This window comes from Arachis ipaensis, chromosome B5 (genome assembly GCF_059453495.1).
Source record: "Arachis ipaensis isolate K30076 ecotype BB chromosome B5, ASM5945349v1, whole genome shotgun sequence".
NCBI classification, from domain to species: domain Eukaryota; kingdom Viridiplantae; phylum Streptophyta; class Magnoliopsida; order Fabales; family Fabaceae; genus Arachis; species Arachis ipaensis.
The window spans coordinates 50,392,555-50,410,676 of record NC_142440.1 but is presented as its reverse complement, the minus strand read 5'-3'; the positions used below and the strand labels follow the sequence as shown (position 1 = coordinate 50,410,676).

The following is an 18,122-nucleotide window of genomic DNA, read 5'->3' as shown; positions in this document are numbered from 1 at the left end:
CTCCGGTTCCTTATAGGTATAATTCCAATCTTAATGCATATCAATCTAATAGATGTGGTGACCCTGATTGTGGTTGTCAACAACCACCGCCATATGCCTATGAACCATCTCCTCAATATGATTTTGAACCACCTTACTCACAAGTCCCTTACCACCAAAGACCTCCATATGACTCTAATCCTTATCCACCATACCAACCACCGTGTGAACCATATGAACCATATATGGAATCACCCCAATTCCACCACCAATACCCTCAAGAACTACCATCTCACTATTCTTACTAAGATGAATCACCTCCCATGTATGATAACTTCCAACCACAAAATGAATTCCCCTTTTCACCATAACTCTCTATGGAAGAATATCCATATCCATCAATCCAAGAGCAATATGATCCTACCTATACTAGTCAAGTGGAACAAGAGCCAATAGATCGTCTCAAGAAAGTAATGATCGGCTTCAAGAAATCATCCGTCAAAAGGAGCAAGAGGAAGCCCAAAAGAGACACGAAGCTATCGAGGCTAACCTTGCCAAATTTAAAGCCAACTTTGATGCATGGGATTCATACCGTAGACAAAGTATCTCCATAGATGAATGTGGAGAATCAACCGAAGAGCGGAGCATGGAGTGTGTCGTGCAACAAGTGGAAATGATGGAGATTGTTGATGAAGAAGAATTGGTTGAAAGCCTAGGCAAACTTGAACAAGAGGTGGATTTCAAGCTTGAGAGCACTTCCATACCAAGTGATGTTATTGATGATTTTGTGGAAGTTGGTGAACTTTCTTTCATTGAACTTGAAGATGATGTTGAGGAGGATAATGCACAACCTCCTAAGCATATAATGAATGATGAAGAATTGGAAGAAGGTGAGAAGACAACAAATCTTACTCTTGAAGATGATACCACACCAACATATGATCCTTTGGTGTTTGAGGAATCTTCTCCTATTGAAATTGAGGTAGATGTTGATATAAAGAATGGAAAAGAGCTAAGAGAGGTTAGTGAGGAAGTGAGTGAATATGAAGAGCATCATCAAGAGGCAAGCTCCACCAATGAAGAATGTGTAGAAGTTGGTGGGCAAGGAATTGAAGTTGAAGAAGCTTTCCAAGAGATGGAGGTATTCAAAGAAGAGTATAAGGGAATAGAACTTACAAAACTATTGGAGACATCCCTTCCTAAGTCACTATCCAACATAACATTCAAGTGGGTAAAATTCTTATCTCTAAGCTTTACTTTCTCACTTGAATATGATTTGCTTGAGACGGATGGGCAACTTAGAGCTCTTTGTGGAGTTAAGAGCAAGAGAGGATTGGTTAGTGGGTGGAAATGCCAATCAAGGTTCCTTATGGTTGGAAGCTCAAAGTCTAAGTGCAATGGTTGGTATAGTTCTCAATTGAAGGGGTCTAGGAAGATGCTTTGGTGCTTACATGAGAATTTGGATCACTTGCCACCTAATTGGACTTGTCTTGATCAACTTGAAGATGGGTGTAGAAACAGGATTTGGGATCCGGGAATATATGAGGATCAATTTTGGGAGCCCTTAGCTTGTGCGGAACTTTCCCGAAGCATGGTGTCATCAATTTTAACACTTGAAGCTTACTTGAAATCCAAGCATTGGTGGAGGTTCAAGGATGAGTACAAGCATAAACCACCTTGACAAGGAGCCTCCCAAATGTCCAACTTAAGGACTTAAACTAAAAGTGCTAGGTGGGAGACACCCCACCATGGTAAACTCTTTCCATTCTCTTGTATATATAATCAATGAATGACTTGAGTTGCCATTGTAGGTAGTTTTCTTCTTTGCATACTCTTGTTTTAGTGTTTTGGTTCTAGTTTGTTTGATTAGATTTCTTCCTTAAGTTGTAGAATAGTTGTTGTTAAATAGTGTTTTACTTGAAGTGTAAGTTTTGTTTGTTTGTATTTGAAAATTTTTCAAAATCCAAAAGATTTGTTGTTAAATTTGAATTTTGGGTGATTTAGAATGTTTATAGGTTAGGAGAGTGTTAAATTATGTTTTAGGCTTCTTTAAAAAAAAAAGGGTCAATCCACGGTTAAGCGTGGGCCATGCTTATGCGTGGATTGCCATATGGGGACTCCTGGTACAAAAACCAGATAGTTGTGCTAGAGTTGTGCTGCAATCCACGTGTAAGCATGGGTGACGCCTTTGCGTCGATTGTCCCTGCTGCAATCCACGCGTAAGCATGGGTGACGCTTATGCGTGGATTGTCCTTGCTGCAATCCATGCTTAAGCATGGGCGACGCTTATGCGTGGATTGCACCCTGTTTTTCTCATTTCTCCTTTCTTCTTTCTTTCTACCTTTCTTCTTTTCTCTTCTTCCTTTCTTACTTTCTTCTTTTCCCTTTCTTAAAATATATACACACACATAACACACACACACACACACACACACACACACACACACACACACACACACACACACATATATATATATATATATATATGTGTGTGTGTATAAAATTTTTTTCCCTTTTTATTTTTCTCATATTTCATTTTCTTTTGTTTATTACATTTTCATACTTTTATTCATAGTGGGTACTTCCCGTATTTAACCAATTATCCGTCCGTGGGTTTTACTACTATTTTCTCTTTGTCTTTTTACTCTGCTCTCATTACTCTTTTCTCTGTATCTGTTTTCTCTGCTCTCATTATTCTTTTCTCTATATCCCTATTACTCTTTTTTCTTTATCTCTTTACTTTACTCTGGTTACTCTATTCTCTGTGTTACTTTATTCTGCTCTGATTTCTCTATTTAACGTTTGTTTTTAAGGCTTATGTAAATTTCGGAATGAATAGTTAGCCTGTCCCAAGTATAGGTTCATTAAGTCTATACTGAAACAGTTTAACTTTTCATATAATACCTAACCCTAGTCGCAACTCAAGGACTAACTATATTGCCCTATTTTGTTCACTAATCTCTGTTTGTTTTTTCTGTTATTAAAACTTTACAGACTTTTTTTTGGTTTTTATCTTTTCTTTAATTTCTTATCTTTCCTTTATTTTTGCCTCACTAACATGTTATTACCACTCCCTAAGTGTTTTATGAAGGTAATTATGAGATTCTACACTTAAAGTTATCTTTCTAAAGCTTTTACAGAAAACTGCCTTTTCCGCATTATTTTATTATTTTTATTAAAATATTATTTTTAATTAAATATTATTATTTAATATTTTATTATTATTTATTATTTTATTACTAAATTTTCGAAAATTACCTTGCCTTTACCTTTTAACCTTTAAAATTAACTTTTTACCCCGGTAACTTTTAATATTTCTACTTTAACCACCCTAACTTTTAGAAATTACAAAATAACCCCTCAAACACCAAAATATTTACTTCCTTGCCCTTTCTAAGATCTAAAAGGTGTTCTTCAATGTTCTTCATCACACTCAAAATTGTTCTTCATGTTCTTCATATATTCTTTAGATTCTTTCTCTGTTTTTACCCGTTTTTTAGTCTTTTCAGCAACCGATTTTTACCAAAATTCATAATAAATTAGCAGCCCCAAAAACCCCCATCTTTTCTACATGATTTCATAGCTTGAATTTCATCAAATTTCATCAAATTTTCACCAAAATTTCAACAAAAATTACTCATACAAACAATCAATTTCAAGCACAGCCAAACCATATCATAATCACACAACTCAAACACAATCAATCAAGATTAAATTCATCAAACCCTACCTTGATTTGCTGCTCCAAATCCGGTTACTCTTTGAAGTGTTCTTAAAGCACTTTTTCCTCCTAAAACACATCAAGAACAACTTTAAAACTCTAAACCATCAACTAAACAAACTTCAGCAGCATCTTAGGAAGGTTATCCTCACCTTAAACGTGCAGGAAATCAAAGATCTTTGGCCCACAAGTCAAGCTAAGCAAGAGATCTAAGGAAGAATATCAAGAAATCACTTGTTTAAGCATGTTTCCTTGAAAACCAAATTGAAGATGGAGGGAGATAGCCATCTCACCTTATTTCTAGCCTTGATAAGTCACATGGTTATGTAGAGGAAGAAGAGAGAATCATTTTGGTGAAATCGGAGTTTTGATTTGAGTTTTAGTTCAGAAGAAATCAAGGTTTGAAGATTAAGTGTTCATGAAAGTTTCTCTCTTTTCGCTCCTTTCAATTTCGGCCAAAAGGAGTAAATGAACAGCCTTGGAGTGTCTTGGAGGTGTAGGGAGAGTTGTGATTGGTTGGCTTGGAGGTGGGTTAAAATAATATTAAAATATTTCAGGTGTATAACTACTAAAACTAGATGTATCGGAACACTTATAAAAACATCTCTAAAAATTATTTTCTGAGATACTAGCATAAATGACACTAGTAACATATTTATTATGATAATAGAACATGTATAATGAGGCCTTAGCGTTGCTAAAGTCATCAGAGAGTGCTGGTGCTAAGCTGCACCAGTAAACTGTAAACCCGGTTAAACGGATTTTTTGTTTTTAACTAAAATAGACCAGGTAACCTTATAATATCATTCAAGCATTTTCTAATACTAATATAATGATAATATTATACTATTATCTCTCTCTTCTCATGAATCGAGTCCGGTTCGTCAAACAGAGACTATTTACGAAAACTAGAATCAAAACTCCTAACCGATACAGTTCAAAAACTAGGTTCTTCGTGACTGCATTATCGAGCTTGCCTCAGAAAAGGTTCTAGCTTAAGGATGACATAATGACAATGAGGATTGAGATACTTGTTGATATAGAAGAGGTGTTCCTTTTACTGATCTTCCGATGAAATCCATGCCTTCAGAAAAGATCTCGCGTACTCAAAAATCGGGATTGTTACACTGATTATAGTCATTACACTGATGAGTGTCCACAGCTCCAACAAGAGGACAACACCTTGGCAGGTACTCATAATTTCTATGACTGCCCAAATCAAGGGTACAATCAACAAGGCAGCAATTACAACCAAGGTGGAAACTACAATCAAGGTTAGCAAGACAATTTCAACCAGGGATGAAGAGACCATTCCAACCAGGGATGGAGGGACAATTCCAACCAAGGATGGAGTGACAACTACAACAGAGGTGGCAGAGACAACAATGGAAATCAGAGGTGGAATAACAACAACAGACAGCAGAACCTAAACCAGCCTTACAAAGCACCTCACTTAAGGCAGTTCCAAGCACCTAAGAATAACCAACAGCAGCCCCTCAGATCACCTACCCTTCTTCTTCTTCTCATGACGAAGTGCTTCAGTCTATTAAGCAAAGACAAAAGGCCATGGAGAACACACTTAGCTCCACCTTGAACGGTCTGACCTCTGCTGTACAAGCTCTTGCCTCACAAATTGGATCAATGACTACTTCCAATAATTAGCCTTCAAGCTCCAATGGAATTCCTTCTCAACCCTTACCCAACCCCAAGGGTGGCATCAATGCCATCACTTTGAGGTCCGGAACCACACTGCAAGAGAGGAATCAGGAGGAGCCAAGCCCACAAGGTAGTTGAAGTGGAAGAGGAAGTACAAGACATGGTTGAAGTGGAAGATGCTGAAGAGGAAGAGAAAGTACAAGACATGGTTGAAGAAGAAGTAGCTCAGCCAAGGAATACAGCACCAAAGGACGCAGAAGCTGTAAGTGGTGCCATTCCTATTACATTTCCACACCTTGCAAGGAATTTTAGGAAGCAGATAGAGCTTGATCCCAAAATGGTAGAAATCTTCAAAAAGGTTGAGGTAACTGTTCCCCTTTTTGATGTTATTCAACAAGTACCTAAATATGCAAAGTTTCTGAAAGATTTATGCATACATGAAGATAAAATTAATGAATTAGAAACTATTCCTTTAGGTAGTTCTATATCTGCATTAATGGGAGGTATACCTGAAAAATGTAGTGATCCAGGTCCATGCATGGTTAACTGTACCATTGGGGGTGTAATATTTTCTGACTGCATGTGTGATTTAGGAGCGTGCGTGAGTATTATGCCATTGTCTATATATGATGCTTTGAGGCTCCCTCCCTTAAAAAGGTCAGCAGCTCATTTTGTTTTAGCAGATAAAAGCATCATCACAGTGGTTGGAATTGCTGAAGACGTGCTGGTAAGCATTAAGGGGCTCACATTTCCTATTGACTTCTATATCTTGGAAATGCCCCATAATGACTCAGGAAGACCATCATCAATCCTGCTTATAAGGCCGTTCCTGAAGACTTCAAAGTTCAAGCTGGATGCCTTCTCAGGAACTTACTCCTTTCAGATAGATGGCAAAGTAGTGAGTTTCAATTTGAATGAAGCTATGAAGCACCCTCCTGAAGATCATTCTATCCTCCAGTGCGACATCATTGATGAAACTGTAGCTGCAGTTCACCAAGAAGAAGTAAAAGAGAGGCATATGGAGTAAGGTCCAAGTGTGGGGACACCCTCTTAACACAATGAGGACACTTTGCCATTATCACTAGCTCCAGATGATCCAGAGCCTATCCATGAGCAAATATTTGAATAAAAGCCCCTTCCACCCCACCTCAAGTATGCTTACCTAAGGATAATCAGAAGCTCCTAGTTATCGTTGCAAGGGAACTCACTTCCCAACAAGAGGAGCAGCTGCTCAGTGTGCTGAGAAGATACAAGAAGGCAATTGGGTAAAGTTTGGCGAATATAGTAGGCATCAGCCCTCAAGTTTGTGAGCACAGAATATTCTTAGAAGAGGGAGCAAGGTCTGTCTATCAACCCCAAAGAAGATTGAATCCCACCATCTTAGAAGTTGTCAAGAAAGAAGTGACCAGGCTACTTGGAGCAGATATCATTTACCCCATCTCAGATAGCGAATGGGTCAGTCCAGTACAAGTGGTGCCCAAGAAGTGTGGAGTCACAACAGTAAAAAATGAGCATGGAGAGCTCCTGACAACTAGAGTGTAGAATTCATGGAGAGTTTGCATTGATTACAAGCATCTCAACCAAGCTACTCGCAAGGATCATTACCCCTTGCCATTTATTGATCAGATGCTTGATCGCCTGTCAGGTAAATCACATTACTACTTTTTAGATGGTTATACAGGCTATTTTCAAATTCATATAGCTCCTGAAGATCAGGAGAAAACTACTTTTACATGTCCCTTTGGAATGTATGCATACAAAAGGATGCCTTTTGGCTTATGTAATGCACCAGCTACTTTCCAAAGATGCATGATGAGTATCTTTTCAGATCTTATCGAAAGCTATATGGAAGTTTTTATGGATGATTTTAGCGTATATGGTGATACCTTTAACCTTTGCTTGGATAGTTTAGCTAGAGTATTAGATAGATGTGTTAGTTCAAACCTTGTATTGAATTTTGAAAAATGTCATTTTATGGTAAAACAAGGGATTGTTCTAGGACATGTTGTTTCTAACATTGGTATTTCTGTAGATCCAGCAAACGTAGATGTCATTTCTAGATTACCTTACCCCTCCTCCGTGAGGGAAGTCCGTTCGTTCCTTGGTCATGCAGGTTTCTACCGAAGATTTATTAAGAACTTCAGTAAGGTAGCATTGCCTTTATCAAGACTGTTGCAGAAGGATGTCGAGTTCGAACTGAGTGAGGATTGGATGCAAGCATTTGATAAGCTAAAAATCGCCTTAACTCAAGCTCCGATTGTGAGAGGACCAGACTAGAGCCAGCCCTTTGAGATTATGTGCGATGCCTCCAACCATGCAGTAGGAGCGGCGCTGGCTCAGCGCGAAGGTAAGGATCTTTTCGTAATTGCTTATGCTTCTAAGACCTTAGACGCTGCTCAGTCTAATTACACTACCACTGAGAAAGAGCTTCTGCCTATTGTTTTTGCTTTGGATAAATTCCGAGCCTATTTAGTTGGTACTAAGGTGGTAGTGTACTCAGACCATGCAGCTCTAAAGTACTTATTAGCTAAGAAAGAGTCTAAACTAAGGCTAATACGTTGGATATTACTGCTGCAAGAATTTGATTTAGAAATTAAGGATAGGAGCAGTTCCCAGAATTTAATGGCAGACCACTTGAGTCGCCTTGAGCACATTAAGACTGACTCCACTCCTATCAATGATGCTTTTCCATTTGATAGCTTGCACGCAGTATCTGAAGTAGTTCCTTGGTATGCACCTGTAGCTAATTATCTAGTTAGCCATACTTTCCCTCCTAATTTTACTAAGCATCAAAGAGACAAGCTGAAAAGCGAGTCCAAATATTTTATATAGGATGATCCATATTTATGGAGGTATGGTGCTGACCAGGTAATTAGAAGGTGTGTGTCCTAATCCGAATTCCAGTCCATAGGCCTGCCACTTTTCTGAGAGTGGAGGACATTTTGGCCCTCAAAGAACAACTAGAAAAATTTTAGACTGTGGATTCTGGTGGACTACTCTTTTTAAAGATACTGCTACCTTTTGTAAATCTTGTTCCCCATGCCAAAGGTTTGGTAATATATCCAAGAGGGATGAGATGCCCCAACAGATCATGCTATTCTATGAAATTTTTTATGTTTGGGGCATTGACTTCATGGGTCCATTTCCAAACTCTAGTGGTTACCTTTATATACTGTTAGCTGTAGATTATGTTTCTAAATGGATGGAAGGAATTACTAACACTGTTGATGCTAACACTGTTGTTTCCTTTGTTAGAAACCATATTATCTGTTGCTTTGGATCACCACGAGCAATCGTGAGTGATCAAGGCACTCACTTTTATAACAGGAGGTTAGCAGGATTACTGAAGAAACATGGGATAGTTCACAAAGTGGCAACAGCATACCATCCCCAAACCAATGGGCAAGCAGAGGTATCTAACAGAGAAATAAAGTGCATTCTGGAGAAGATAGTAAAGCCTCGTAGGAAGGACTGGAGCACCAGACTTGTTGATACGCTCTGGGCGTATCGGACAACATACAAGACACCCATTGGGATCAGCCCCTTCCGCTTAATGTACGAAAAGGCTTGCCACCTTCCAGTAGAGGTGGAACACAAGGCTTTCTGGGCTGTAAGGGAGTGCAACATGGGATTTGAGAAAGCTGGCGCTGAAAGGAAGCTGCAACTAGTAGAACTGGAGACCCTTCGACTCGAAGCTTATGATAACGCCAGATTATACAAAGAGAAGGTGAAGGTTGTGCATGACAAGCATATCAAGAGAAGAGAGTTCAGACCTGGAGATCTGGTTCTCCTTTACAACTCCAAGATGAGACTCATGCCAGGAAAGCTGAGATCCAAATGGGATGGCCCCTATAGAGTAAAGAAGGCAGAGCCATATGGAGTCTTCCACCTGAGTCATCCTTCAAGTCCCAATTTCATCAAGGTCAATGGACATCGCCTAAAGCTTTATCATGGTGAGAAGATAAAGGAACACAGAGAGCTAGAGGTCTTCCTCTTGGAGGACCCACCAAAAGAAGCAGAATGAGCCTGAAGACCGTCCAACTTAAGGACGTAAAAGCAAAGTGCTAGGTGGGAGACAACCCACCACGGTATGATTGTCCCTTTTTATATTCAGTCTTCTTTTATTTTATTTTCATTTTATTAGCATTTATCCATAATGTCTGCATATTCATCTGCATGCTGCATTCTGAATAAAAAAAAATTTTGCACACGACTGGTGCACGAAATTGTGATCATCAACAACGGCGCCAAAGACTTGGTGCTCTCAAACGTGAATCACACTTTGCCACAACTTCGCACAACTAACCAACAAGTGCACTGGGTCGTCCAAGTAATAAACCTTACGTGAGTAAGGGTCGATCCCACAGAGATTGTCGGCCTGAAGCAAGCTATGGTCACCTTGTAAATCTCAGTCAGGCGGATTCAAATGGTTATGGTGAATTGATAATAAAAATATAAATAGAACGTAAATTAAAGATAGAGATACTTATGTAATTCATTGGTGAGAGTTTCAGATAAGCGCATGGAGATGCTTAGTTCCTTCTGAATCTCTGCTTTCCTATTGCTGTCATCCAATCCTTCATACTCCTTTCTATGGCAAGCTGTATGTTAGGCATCACCATTGTCAATGGCTACATCCTGTCCTCTCTCAGTGAAAATGGTCCAATGCGCTGTCACTGCATGGCTAATCTTCTGTCGGTTCTCGATCATGCTGGACTAGGATCCATTGATCCTTTTGCGTCTGTCACTACGCCCAGCACTCGTGAGTTTGAAGCTCGTCGCAGCCATCCCTTCCCAGATCCTACTCGGAATACCACAGACAAGGTTTAGACTTTCCGGATCTCAGGAATGGTCTTCCATGGGTTCTAACTTATACCACGAAGACTCTGATTAAGGAATCCCAGAGATACTCATTCAATCTAAGGTAGAACGGAAGTGGTTGTCAAGCACGCGTTCATAGGTTGGGAATGATGATGAGTGTCACGATCATCACATTCATATTAAGGTGCGAATGAATATCTTAGAATAGGAATACGCTTGAATTGAATAGAAAAATAATAGTACTTTGCATTAATTCATGAGGAACAGCAGAGCTCCACACCTTAATCTATGGTGTGTAGAAACTCTACCGTTGAAAATACATAAGAACAAGGTTCAGGCATGGCCGAATGGCCAGCCCCCTGAACATGAGTAATTGATGCAGAAATCCACTTCTGGGGCCCACTTGGTGTGTGCTTGGGCTGAGCATTGAGCATTACAGGTGTAGAGGCTTCTCTTTGAGTTGAACGCCAGTTTGTAACCTGTTTCTAGCGTTTAACTCCACTTTGCAACCCGTTTCTGGCATTTAACTCCAGAATGCAACATGGAACTGGTGTTGAACGCCAGTTTTTGTCATCTAAATTTGGACAAAGTATGGACTACTATATATTTCTGGAAAGCCCTGGATGTCTACTTTCCAACGCAATTAAGATCGCACCATTTGGAGTTTTGTAGCTCCAGAAAATCCACTTTGAATGTAGGGAGGTCAGAATCCAATAGCATCTGTAGTCCTTCCTCAACCTCTGAATCTGATTTTTGCTCAAGTCCCTCAATTTCAGCCAGAAAATACTTGAAATCACAGAAAAACACACAAACTCATAGTAAAGTACAGAAATGTGATTTTTATTGAAAAAATAATAAAAATATACTAAAAACTAACTAAATTATACTAAAAACTATGTAAAAACAATGCCAAAAAGCGTATAAATTATCCGCTCATCACAACACCAAACTTAAATTGTTGCTTGTCCCCAAGCAACTGAAAATCAAATAGGATAAAAAGAAGAGAATATACTATAAATTCCAAAATATCAATGAAACTTAGCTCCAATCAGATGAGCGGGACTATTAGCTTTTTGCCTCTTGAATAGTTTTGGCATCTCACTTTATCCCTTGAAGTTCAGAATGATTGGCATCTATAGGAACTTAGAATTCAGATAGTGTTATTGATTCTCCTAGTTCAGTATGTTGATTCTTGAACACAGCTACTTTATGAGTCTTGGCCGCGGCCCTAAGCACTTTGTTTTCCAATATTACCACCAGATACATAAATGCCACAGACACATAACTGGGTGAACTTTTTCAGATTGTGACTCAGCTTTGCTAAAGTCCCCAATTAGAGGTGTCCAGGGTTCTTAAGCACACTCTTTTTTTGCTTTGGACCTTGACTTTAACCGCTCAGTCTCAAGTTTTCACTTGACACCTTCATGCCACAAGCACATGGTCAGGGACAACTTGGTTTAACCGCTTAGGCCAGGATTTTATTCCTTTAGGCCCTCCTATCCACTGATGCTCAAAGCCTTGGATCCTTTTTATTAACCTTGCCTTTTGGTTTTAAGGGCTATTAGCTTTTTCTGCTTGCTTTTTCTTTCTCTTTCTCTTTTTTTTTCGCCATTTTTCTTTTCTCTTTGTTTTTTTTTCGCAAGCTCTTCTCTATTCACTGCTTTTTCTTGCTTCAAGAAACAATTTTATGATTTTTCAGATTATCAAATAACATGTCTCTTTTTTCATCATTCTTCAAGAGCCAAAATATTTAACATTCATAAACAACAATTTCAAAAGACATATGCACTATTCAGGCATTCATTCAGAAAACAAAAAGTATTGTCACCACATCAAAATAATTAAACTAGTTTCAAGGATGAATTCGAAACCCTGTACTTCTTGTTCTTTTGTTTTTAGAACATTTTTCATTTAAGAGAGGTGATGGATTCATAGGACATTCATAAATTTAAGGCATGGACACTTAAATACTAATGATCATGTAATAAGACACAAACATAAACATAAATCATAGTAAATAAAAACAGGAAAATAAGAACAAGGAAATTAAGAAACGGGCCCACCTTAGTGAGGGTGACGCCTTCCTCTTCTTGAAGAACCAATGGTGCTCTTGAGCTCCTTTATGTCTCTTCCTTGTCTTTATTGCTCCTCTCTCATAGCTCTTTGATCTTCTCTAATCTCATGGAGGATGATAGAGTGCTCTTGGTGCTCCATCCTTAGTTGTCCCATGTTGGAACTTAATTCTCCTAGGAAGGTGTTGATTTGCTCCCAATAATTTTGTGGAGGAAAGTGCATCCCCTGAGGCATCTCAGGGATTTCATGGTGAGGAATTTCCTCATGCTCTTGTTGAGGTCCATGAGTGGGCTCTCTTGTTGTGCAGTCAAATGCTCTACCACTGAGCTATAGACCCTTGAGATGAATCTCTCCATCTCCCATGACTCGGAGGTGGAAGCTTTTGTCTTCCCTTTCCTCTTTCTTGAGGTTTCTCTGGTCTTAGGTGCCATTAATGGTTATGGAAAAACAAAAAGCAATTCTTTTTACCATACTAAACTTAAAAGGTTTGCTCGTCCCCGAGCAAAAGAAGAAAGGAAGTAGTAGAAGAAGAAGAAAATGGAGGAGATGAAGGTGTGTGAATGGTTCCGCCACTGGGGGTTTAAGGTGGTTATGATGTGTGAAAATGAAGAAGGAATGAGAGGTTTATATAGGGGTGAGGGGAGGTTTAGGGTTCGGCCATTAGGGTTGGGTTTGGGAGGGAAAAGAAGTTGAATTTTAGAGGTAGGTGGGGTTTATGGGGAAGAGAAGATGGATGTGAGTGGTGAGGGGGTGATGGGGAAGAGTGATTGAGGTGATTGGTGAAGGGTATTTGGGAAAGAGGGTTATGAAAAGGTGTGAAGAGGAGAGAAGAAAAGGTAAGGATCCTGTGGGGTCCACAGATACTGAGGGGATCCTGTGGGGTCCACAGATCCTGAGGGGTCAAGGACTTAACATCCCTACTCCAATTAGGCGTGTAAAACGCCCTTGCTGTGCAATCCTGGCATTTAACGCCAGACTGCTGCTTGTTTCTGGCGTTAAATGCCCAAATGTAGCCTGTTTCTGGCGTTTAACGCCAGGTAGATGCTTGTTTCTGGTGTTAAACGCCAAACAGATGCTTGTTTCTTGCGTTTAAACGCCAGAATGCTCCTCCTCCAAGGTGTGCTATTTTTAATGCTATTTTTCATTCTATTTTTAATTTTTCAGTAGTTTTTGTGACTCTACATGATCATCATCCTAATAAAACACGAAATAACAAAAAGAAAATAAAATAGATATGATTAAATAACATTGGGTTGCCTCCCAACAAATGCTTCTTTAATGTCAATAGCTTGACAGTGAGCTCTCATGGAGCCTCACAGATAATCAGAGCAAGGTTGGAACCTCCCAACACCAAACTTAGAGTTTGAATATGGGGGTTCAACACCAAACTTAGAGTTTGGTTGTGGCCTCCCAACACCAAACTTAGAGTTTGACTGTGGGGGCTTTGGTTGACTCTGCAGTAAGAGAAGCTTTTCATGCTTCCTCTCCATGGTTACAGAAGGAGAACCTTGAGTCTTAAACATAAGGCAGTCCTCATTCAGTTGAAGGACCAACTCTCCTCTGTCCACATCAATCACAGCTTTTGCTGTGGCTAGGAAGGGTCTTCCAAGGATGATGGATTCATCCTTATCCTTCCCAGTGTCTAGGATTATGAAATCGGCAGGGATGTAAAGGCCTTCAACCTTTACTAACACATCCTCTACTTGTCCATAAGCCTATTTTCTTGAGTTGTCTGCCATCTCCAATGAGATTCTGGCAGCTTGCACCTCAAAGATCCCAAGTTTCTCCATTACAGAGAGTGGCATTAAGTTTATACCTGACCCTAGGTCACACAGAGCCTTCTCAAAGGTCATGGTGCCTATGTTACAGGGAATTAGGAATTTACCAGGATCCTGTTTCTTTTGACGTAGAGTTTGTTGATCCAAGGCATTTAGTTCCTTGATGAGCAATGAAGGTTTATCCTCCCAAGTCTCATTGCCAAATAATTTGGCATTCAGCTTCATGATTGCTCCTAAATATTGAGCAACTTGCTCTTCAGCAATGTCTTCATCTTCTTCAGAAGATGAATAGTCATCAGAGCTCATGAATGGTAAAAGGAGGTTCAATGAAATCTCTATGGTCTCTAGATGAGCCTCAGATTCCTTTGGTTCCTCAAAGGGAAACTCCTTATAGGTCAATGGACGTCCCAGGAGGTCTTCCTCACTAGGATTCACGTCCTTCTCCTCCTCTCTGGGTTCGGCCACACTAAGTAAGGTAATGGCCTTGCACTCTCTTTTTGGATTCTCTTCTGTATTGCTTGGGAGAGTACTAGGAGAAGTTTCAGTGACTCTTTTACTCAGCTGGCCCACTTGTGCCTCCAAATTTCTAATGGAGGACCTTGTTTCATTCATGAAACTCAGAGTGGTCTTAGATAGATCAGAGACTATATTTGCTAAGCTAGATGGATTATGCTCAGAATTCTCTGTCTGTTGCTGAGTGGATGATGGAAAAGGCTTGCTATTGCTAAACCTGTTTCTTCCACCATTATTAAAGCCTTGTTGAGGCTTTTGTTGATCCTTCCATGAGAAATTTGGATGATTTCTCCATGAGGGATTATAGGTGTTTCCATAGGGTTCACCCATGTAATTCACCTCTGCTATTGCATGGTTCTAAGGATCATAAGCTTCTTCTTCAGAAGAGGCCTCTTTAGTACTGTTGGATGATTCCTTCAATCCATTCAGACTCTGAGAGATCATATTGACTTGCTGAGTCAATATTTTATTCTGAGCCAATATGGCATTCAGAGTATCAACTTCAAGAACTCCCTTCCTTTGAGGCGTCCCATTATTCACAGGATTCCTTTCAGAAGTGTACATGAACTGGTTATTTGCAACCATGTCAATGAGTTCTTGAGCTTCTGCAGGCATTTTCTTTAGGTGAATGGATCCACCTGCAGAATGGTCCAATGACATCTTAGATAATTTAGACAGACCATCATAGAATATATCCAGGATGGTCCATTTGGAAAGCATGCCAGAAGGACACTTTTTGGTTAGTTCCTTGTATCTCTCCCAAGCTTCATAGAGGGATTCACCTTCCTTCTGTTTGAAGGTTTGAACATCCACTCTAAGCTTGCTAAGCTTTTGAGGAGGAAAGAACTTGGCTAAGAAAGCCATGACCAGCTTATCCCAAGAGTTCAGGCTATCTTTAGGTTGAGAGTCTGACCATATTCTAGCTCTGTCTCTTACAGCAAACGGGAAAAGCATAAGCCTGTAGACTTCGGGATCAACCCCATTGGTCTTAATAGTATCACAGATCTGCAAGAATTCAGTTAAGAACTGAAAAGGATCTTCTGATGGAAGTTTATAAAAATTGCAGTTCTGTTGCATCAGAGAAACTAATTGAGATTTTAGCTCAAAGTTGTTTGCTCCAATGGCAGGGATTGAGATGCTTCTTCCATGTAAATTGGAATTTGGTGCAGTAAAGTCACCAAGCATCTTCCTTGCATTGTTATTATTTTCGGCCATGTCTCCTTCTTTTTCGAAAATTTCTGTCAGATTTTCTCCAGAGAGTTGTGCTTTAGCTTCCCCCAGCTTCCTCTTCAGAGTCCTTTCAGGTTCAGGATCAGCTTCAACAAGAATGTTCTTATCCTTGTTCCTGCTCATATGAAAAAGAAGAGAACAGAAAATATAGAATCCTCTATGTCACAGTATAGAGATTCCTTATGTAAGTATAAGAAGAGAATAATGGAGGAAGGAAAAGATAAGAATCCAAACACAAGGGAGAGGAATGAGTTTGAATTCTTGGGTGAAAGAGGGGTGTTAGTAGATGAATAAATAAACAGAAGGGGATGAGAGATAAGAGAATTCAAAAATTAAATAAAATAAAATAAAAATATTTTTTTAATTTAAAATCAAAGTTAGAATTCAAAAATAAGAAAGAAAAATGAAACTAATTTGAATTGAAATTTAAAACAATTAGTTAATTAAAATTGAATTTTGAAAAAGAGGGAAGGAATTTTCGAAAATTAGAGAGAGAGAGTTAGTTAGGTAGTTTTGAAAAAAATAATAATCAAACAAAAAGTTAAGTGGTTAATTGAAAAAGATTTGAAAATCAAATTTTGAAAAGATAAGAAGTTAGAAAAGATTTTGAAATTAATTTTGAAAAAGATGTGATTGAAATTTATTTTGAAAAAGATTTGAAAAACAAATTTAAAAAGATTTGATTTTGAAAATTAAAGTTGATTACTTAAGTAACAAGAAACTAAAAAGATATGATTTAAAATTTAAAGATTGAACCTTTCTTACTAGGCAAGTAACAAACTTAAAATTTTTTTGAATCAATCACATTATTGTTAGTAAAGATTTTGAAATTATGAAACAAAATAAGAAAAAGATTTTTGAGAATCAAATTTAAATTTTTGAAAATCATAAAAGAAAAATGAGAAAGATTTGATTTTTTTTAAAAGATTTGAAAAAGATAGAATTTTTAAATTGAAAATTTGATTTGACTCATAAGTAACAACTAAATTTTAAAAAGTTTTGAAAAAGTCAACTCAAATTTTTGAAAATTCATGAGAGAAAGAGGGAAAGATATTTTTTTTATTTTTGAATTTTTAATGATGAAAGAGAAAAACACAAAATTGACACAAAACAGAGAAATTATGAATCAAAATAACTAATGCATGCAAGAACACTTTGAATGTCAAGATGAACACCAAGAACACTTTGAATGTCAAGAAGAACATCAAGAACATATTTTTTGAAAATTTTTAAGAAAAGAAAAACATGCAAGACACCAAACTTAAAAATTTTTATTCTTTAGACACTAATAATTCAAGAATGCATGTGAAAAACAAGAAAAGACACAAAACAAGAAATTTTAAAGATCAAACAAGAAGACTTACCAAGAACAACTTGAAGATCATGAAGAATACAATGCATGAATTTTTGAAAAATGCAAGAAAGAGATAAACATGCAATTGACACCAAACTTAAAAACTGACACAAGACTTAAACAAGAAACATCAAATTATTTTTTTGATTTTATGATTTTATTAAAAATTTTTTGGTATTTTTTGAAAATCATTTAGAAAAAGAAAAATAAGAATTTCAAAATTTCTAATGAGAATTCCAGGAATCAAGCAATGTTAGTCTAAAGCTCCAGTCCAGGAATTAGACATGGCTTACTAACCAGCCAAGCTTTCAGTGAAAGCTCCGGTCCAAAACACTAGACATGGCCAATGGCCAGCCAAGCTTTAGCAAATCATTACATACAACAGCTAAATTGCTGAGGAAGATAAAGAAGCTCTTCTCTTAAGGATAAGTGAAACCTCGGTCCAAAAGATTAGACATGGCTTAACAGCCAGCCAGGATTCAACATATCTCATGAAACTCTAGAATTCCTTCTTAAAAATTCTGAAGAACGTAGAATAATTTATTTTTGAAAATAATTTTTTTTTTCGAAAATAAAATTAATAAAAACAAAAAGCTTAAAATTAAAATAAAATTACCTAATCTGAGCAACAAGATGAACCGTCAGTTGTCCAAACTCGAACAATCCCCGGCAACGGCACCAAAAACTTGGTGCACAAAATTGTGATCATCAACAATGGTGCCAAAGACTTGGTGCTCTCAAACGTGAATCACACTTTGTCACAACTTCTCACAACTAACCAGCAAGTGCACTGGGTCGTCCAAGTAATAAACCTTACGTGAGTAAGGGTCGATCCCACGGAGATTGTCGGCCTGAAGCAAGCTATAGTCACCTTGTAAATCTCAGTCAGGCGGATTCAAGTAGTTATGGTGAATTGATAATAAAAATATAAATAGAACGTAAATTAAAGCTAGAGATACTTATGTAATTCATTGGTGAGAGTTTCAGATAAGCGTAT

At 38.2% G+C, this 18,122-nt stretch overlaps 1 non-coding gene across 1 annotated transcript; it reads left to right on the top strand.

The window, feature by feature from the left end:
* Positions 1-15,259: 15,259 nt before the first annotated feature.
* Positions 15,260-15,363, top strand: LOC148564141 (small nucleolar RNA R71). Its single transcript, XR_015885564.1, has one exon. It is a non-coding gene; the product is annotated as a small nucleolar RNA R71 (small nucleolar RNA).
* Positions 15,364-18,122: the final 2,759 nt, after the last annotated feature.